This window comes from Triticum urartu, unplaced genomic scaffold (assembly GCF_003073215.2).
Source record: "Triticum urartu cultivar G1812 unplaced genomic scaffold, Tu2.1 TuUngrouped_contig_6069, whole genome shotgun sequence".
Taxonomy (NCBI): domain Eukaryota; kingdom Viridiplantae; phylum Streptophyta; class Magnoliopsida; order Poales; family Poaceae; genus Triticum; species Triticum urartu.
In genome coordinates, this window is record NW_024116798.1 from 471 (window position 1) to 6,779 (window position 6,309).

The following is a 6,309-nucleotide window of genomic DNA, read 5'->3' on the forward strand; positions in this document are numbered from 1 at the left end:
AGTCTGAAAATTTTTGTTTTTGCACTAAAGATACTTTTTTTTTAAAACTCAACAAGATCACTGGGGATGATGCGGGGGCGAGGCCTTCCTCCATCGCGCCTGTAAGGTGCGGCCATGGCAGAGTCTCGCAGGGGAGCCCCGGGCTTTCCTCCGGTGGCCTTTGGGGAGGACACGGTGCTTCCCCGTCGACGGCTTACCCCAGGGTTCTGGGACACTACGATGGGTTTGCTCCTCCTTGCGATGGAGCAGCGAGACGCAGCGTCAAACGAGGCGGGCTTGGTAGCGGCAGGGACGTCCTGGTGGATCAGCTCCAGGCGTCTTGATGCCATGGATCTGGATCTCTAGATCCTTTGGTTGAAGCCATGGAGACCTGGATCCTTGTGACGAAGCGGTTTGCGAATGGGCTGCTAGGTGGACAAGCCGGCCCGGATCAAGGTGGGCGAGTAGGACTGCCGAAGGGCTCTCGCAGCTGACAGAGCCATCGACGACAATGCCCGTGGGCATCGTAACCTTGTTGAAGGCGTCGACGACATAGTTCGTGATCCCGCCCAAATCACTCCAAGGGCAAACCCTAGATTTGTTCCGGGTAGGACGTTGGCAACGCCTAGCATCATTCTCCCCCTTGGGGACAATGTGTGAGAGTTGGACCTAGCTTATGGGACCAGTGGCAAATGGTGGTGCTCGAGGAGGTGGAGCAGTGCTCGGCAGCGTTTACGCCTGGCCTGGCAAGGATCATGTGGATCTCGGTCCTGAAGATGGGTCAATAATTCGATGGTGGTGGTGGCTTCTGGAGTGTGTGCATGTGGTGCGCTTAGGGTCTATTGGACCGGATGTGTACACCCCATACGTCATGCAGGTGGCTCGATGATGACTCGGATCTAGTTGGTGGGGCGTTGTGATGGCATTCTTTATTGTCGAGTTTGTAGGTGTGGTATGGTGACTCTGGGTTGTTTGAGGTATGTTTTTGCTAGACCTTTATTGAATAATTTAATAAAGATAGTTGTGTGCATCTTTTGATGTAGAGGCGGCCGGTTCAATCTCCTTTTTTCAAAAAAAGACAACTTCAGTCAAATCATTGTAGTTTTCATCAAACTTTTGTTCACAGAACCTCGTTAGAGGGCCAGGAGCTCTAGCATTGCATTTTAGAAGAAGAGAGTTAATCTAACAGAGTGACCCGGTTTACGAGGAAAACCAAATCGAAAACCACACAAGCAACGAAGCCTCACCGACCACATGACCCAAGGCTACAATCGCAACAAACACACACACGCCCGACTACGGAGCCACCGCTCTGACATCTCCCTCTCGCACGCGAGCCACAACGCCACACGACTCAGACACCTTGTATCCCTTGCTACACGAGACGACCATCCGCAGACCATGAACATTGTGCCAGACATCCGGGGCCACCGTTCCGACTTCCAGCCAGACCGATCCCTCAGATCATGTCGACCGAGCCAACGAACTCGCTACCCCCGCAGCACCAGGTCGCCGCCCATGCCAAGCAAAGCAGCGGACCTACCCCATAGGGCCGTCATTCCATGGCCATCCGAGGCCCCCGCCTCGGCATACATCCACCGTCCAGAGCTGCCGCTCTGACATCCACTACCTCGGCCCCATTCTCCATTCCCGGAGATAATTTGCTCGGCGGTGCCATCCTCATTCCCCACAATATCGACCAGCTTGAGCATGGTCCTCAATCTAAGTCACAACCATCTCAGTGCCTGTACCCTCTTCAGGCATCGGCTCTTTACTTTTACTTAAAGGTCCTTGATCTTTCCTACAATGACATGTTCGGTCTGGAACCCCCCTCGCTCGAAGGTTTGTAGAGCTTTTCAATGTTGGTGCTCGATCTCCTACAATCATTTCTGGGGACCCCTCCCAAAGTTTCCATTGTCCATGGCGGTCCATTCAAACGGGAAATCCCGATCTTACTATGGGAGATCATGATCTTAAAATATTGACGAGGGTTGAAAGATGATGACAGTCATTGTGAATCGGCTATATAGTCGCAATAGCTTCATCTGTAGTATGCTTCGCCATTGCTTTCTACTGGAATGGGATCAGAAAATGGGTGTTTTGCAAGTCCAAGGAGCAATAGCTGACTACTTGGGTAATACTCAAGGCCAATCCATGTAATACATGGGATAATATATCTTCTGCTAGGATATAGCAATGTTAATGCTTTGTTGTTGTTGTTGTTGTTGTTGTTGTTGTTGAGGATATATCAATGTTGGTGCAAAATAAGGTTATTTTGTTCATAATGAAATACCAACCAGTTATTTTACTGGTTCTTGCAATTGCAACTTAATTAAGTGTGTTCTTCTACACAACATCAGCTAGACTGTACTTTTTATAATTGAGTAAAGGAGATATTCAGGCAAATGTTTATAGAAGATTATGCAGCGATCTTGTGAGGCTGTGCTTGTACACAACTTTTATTCACATGGTAGAGAGATTCCCCTGAAGTGAAGAATCATCTTGTGAGCAACGGTGGTACTAGTTGCCTCTGACCATTCTCTTGACAGCTTCACCTTTGGATGCAAAAGCCCAAAAACATTGCATGTGGTCCAGAACTTAGATAATATAATATATAGTGGAGTAAATCTCGAAAAGCTATACCCATGTTACTCCCTCCGTTTTAAAATAGATAACTCAACTTTATACTAAACTTAGTATAAAGTTGGATTATCTATTTTAAAACGAAGAAAGTACATAGTGATGAAGAAAGGCCAGGGTGGGTTGCAACCTTCACTCAACCTAGCCAAACAAGGCGAAATGATTAATACTTCTTCCGACCATAGTTACGAAGGGTATACCCCTTCCGACCATAATATAGGACTTTTTTGCAAGCTAACACATCATCGTTACACTATTTATTATTTTCAATTGTTTTGAAAGGGAACTTGGAAGCTTCGAGGGGCGCTTGGTCAACCAGAAATCGTTCAATGACTCTGATCAGCATAGTTTATTTCCTGGTCAGATCATATGTGTACAGTACGTGTAGACTACTTCGCCTCCGCTACCTCGTCCACTAGCACGTACGCGTAGCTCTTGACGTCCTGTTGATAGGTAGCCCAGGAATTGTTTTTCCTAAAATCAACTTGTGGTTGGATTGTTAGAAGGACTGTGGTATCTCAGCCATCAAGATTCTGGTGCTCGCATTTATTTCTGGATTTATTTCAAGATTTCCGACGATGCGCGTAAATCTATGGATGATATGCCAGCTCAGTCTTTCGGAGATGCTCATAAAGGTAGAGTGTGCGTGTGTGCGTTTATATGAGTGAGTGTATGCGCGTGTATATGAGCGCTTATGTCTGTATTGATGTTTAAAAAAAATTATTTTTCCTACAGTCAATAAACAAATTAAAGTGCTCTCTGCGACAGTATACCACCGTACATGAAGGACAACATTAAATTCTTCTACGCGGAAGTTCTATGCCGTTCGTGGGTGTCTTTTCCTTCTTGAAGATGTAGGTTCCTCTTCGTGGAGGGGGAAGATGGCGTCTTCGGTCGATGCCGATGGTGATGGCGCCCATGGTCGGTGGTGTCGCTCCCCTTCTTAGGCGTCGTCAAGGTGTGTCGGCATCTCCCTCCCTCGTATTGGTGCTTGGTTGTTGTTTTCGGGTGAAAGGCTAGATGTGCTCGGCCGGCGCTTCCCACGTGCCTTCCCGAGAAGAGAATGCCTCTACGTCTACGGTCTACCCTCCTACCCGCGTGCTACAGTAGCGGCACACGGGCCTACTGCCCCCACCTGCCAGTGAGGTCGAATCCGCACGTGGTTGGTGCGCCCAACTTTACGAGTAGGAATGAACGTAAATTGCCTGGCAAACTCTTTCCTTCCCTGAAGAAAGGGGAGAAGAAGAGGGCTCAGATCTCTTCCCTCCAATCCATCCATCAACCCACCCCCAGCGATCCGTCTACCTCGCCAGGATCCTCGTCGACGTCGATCCCTGCTCCGGAAGAGCACGCGGGTCTTCTCCGCCCCGCTTCTTCCCCCGCCCAGCCAAATCTCGCCGGGAAGAACCGAGATTTGCCCCGGCGGCGGCGGGCGGCATTCACCAATGCGGGCCTGTTTCCCGTGAGGCATCTCCGGCTGGGACGGCGGGGGTCGGGATCTTCCTTCCGATCGTGCGCGGTCCGGTGTTCCTGGAGGAGCGCTAGATTGGGCGTGAATCTCCATTTTCCCCCTAATCTCGGCGTCGGCGGACGGAAGGATTTCTTTGCCGCCGCCTTCCAATCCGTCGATCCGCCTCGGGCGGGCGCGCCGGCGACCATGGTGAACTCCAACTACTCCGCGCTACCGCTGACCTCCACGGCCATCGAGCTGCAGTCCGCCCAGCCGCCTCCGCCGCCCAAATCTGGTGCCTCCGCCAAGCTCACCAAGCAGGACTCGTTCCTCGGCGAGGTCGAGGACGACGATGCCGCCACCCCCGGCGAGCACGACGAGCTACCGCTCATCGGCGACGACGGCCCGGCGGGTCCCCCTGAAGGCTCGGGCGTCTCCGGCGCGGTGTTCAACCTCGCGACCTCCATCATCGGGGCGGGCATCATGGCGCTGCCGGCGACCATGAAGGTCCTCGGCGTGGCCGTCGGCCTCGTCTCCATCCTCGTCATGGGGGTGCTCTCGGAGGTCACCATCGAGCTGCTCGTCCGGTTCGCGGTGCGCTGCCGCGCGCTCTCCTACGGGGAGCTCGTGCACCGGGCCCTCGGCCGCCCCGCCAGCGTCGTCGCGCAGCTCTGCATCGTCGTCAACAACGCCGGCATCCTCGTCGTCTACCTCATCATCATCGGGGACGTCATGTCCGGGTCCCTCAAGCACATGGGCGTCATGGACCAGCTCGTCGGCCACGGCGAGTGGGACAACCGCAGGCTGCTCATCCTGTTTGTCCTTGTGGTGTTCCTCGCCCCGCTGTGCGCGCTCGAGAAGATTGACTCGCTGAGCCTGTCGTCTGCCGCGTCGGTCGGGCTCGCCGTTGTTTTTGTGGCCGTCTCGTGCATGATCGCGGCGGGGGAGGTATGTTTTTGTGGCCGTCTCGTGCATGATCGCGGCGGTGAAGCTAGTTGAGGGCAAGCTCGCCGCGCCGAGGATGGGGCCTGATTTCAGCTCGAAGGCGGCAATTCTGGACCTGCTGGTGGTGATACCCATCATGACCAACGCCTACATCTGCCATTTCAATGTGCAGCCCATCTACAACGAGCTCAAGGAGAAGACGCCTCAGAACATGTACAATATCAGCCGGATCTCCACCGTGCTCTGCGTAGTCGTGTACGCCCTGACCGCCATCTCCGGGTACCTCCTGTTCGGCGACGACACCGAGTCCGATGTCCTCACCAACTTCGACAAGGACCTTGGGATCAAGTTCAGCACGGTGCTCAACTACATTGTGAGGATCGGGTACATCGTCCACCTGGTCCTCGTCTTCCCGGTGGTCCACTTCTCGCTGAGGCAGACGGTGGACTCGCTGGTCTTCGGTGAGCTCGCGCCCCACAGCAGGAAGAGGATGCTCTCCCTGACGGTGGTGCTGCTGGCCCTCATCTACCTCGGCTCGACCATGATACCCAACATCTGGATGGCCTTCAAGTTCACCGGCGCGACGACGGGGCTGGCATTGGGTTTCATGTTCCCGGCCCTCGTGGCGCTGAGGCTGGACAAGGAAGGGGAGTGCCTGGGCCGCGGAGAGAGGCTCCCGTCGGGCGGGATGCTGGGGGGGGGCTGGCCATCGTCGTCAGCGTCGTCGGGGTTGTCGGAAACGTGTACAGCCTGAGGAGCAAGTCTGAGTGAGTGATGGATCATCAAGAAGAGCTATATTTGTAGGGCTTATTATACACAGGCTGAATTACCACTGCCAGAATACACTAGTTAGCAGGTACACCAGTTCCAGCTGAGCTGCTGAGCAAAGCTCATACTACACATTTTGTTCACCTACAGGCTAAAGAGTTGTTTCATGGGTGCTGGCTGATATGTTGTTGGTGGGCATTCTTGTACTTTTGGACCAGATTCTTTGATGTATTTTTTGTTCTTCTGCTTATTCTTAGATAGATACATATACATGTGTATCCTGGGTCTACTTTCTGATCGAGGCAGCGAACCAACCCTGGTTTTTTCTACTGAGGTTGTTGTGTGCCTATGGTATGATGAAAGCCGCATTCAGAAAATCTACCTTATTACTGAATTTTTGCATTCAGAAAACCTATCTCTGTGCATTATATGATGAATGTTGTTCAGAGAATGTATCTTTGTCATTCTCATCTGACTCTGGATATTCTTGCAGTATTTTTTTATGACAATCTATATCCTCACTGAAA

General features: G+C 52.3%; 1 pseudogene; it reads left to right on the forward strand.

The window, feature by feature from the left end:
- Positions 1-3,505: 3,505 nt before the first annotated feature.
- Positions 3,506-6,032, forward strand: LOC125530101 (annotated as a pseudogene).
- Positions 6,033-6,309: the final 277 nt, after the last annotated feature.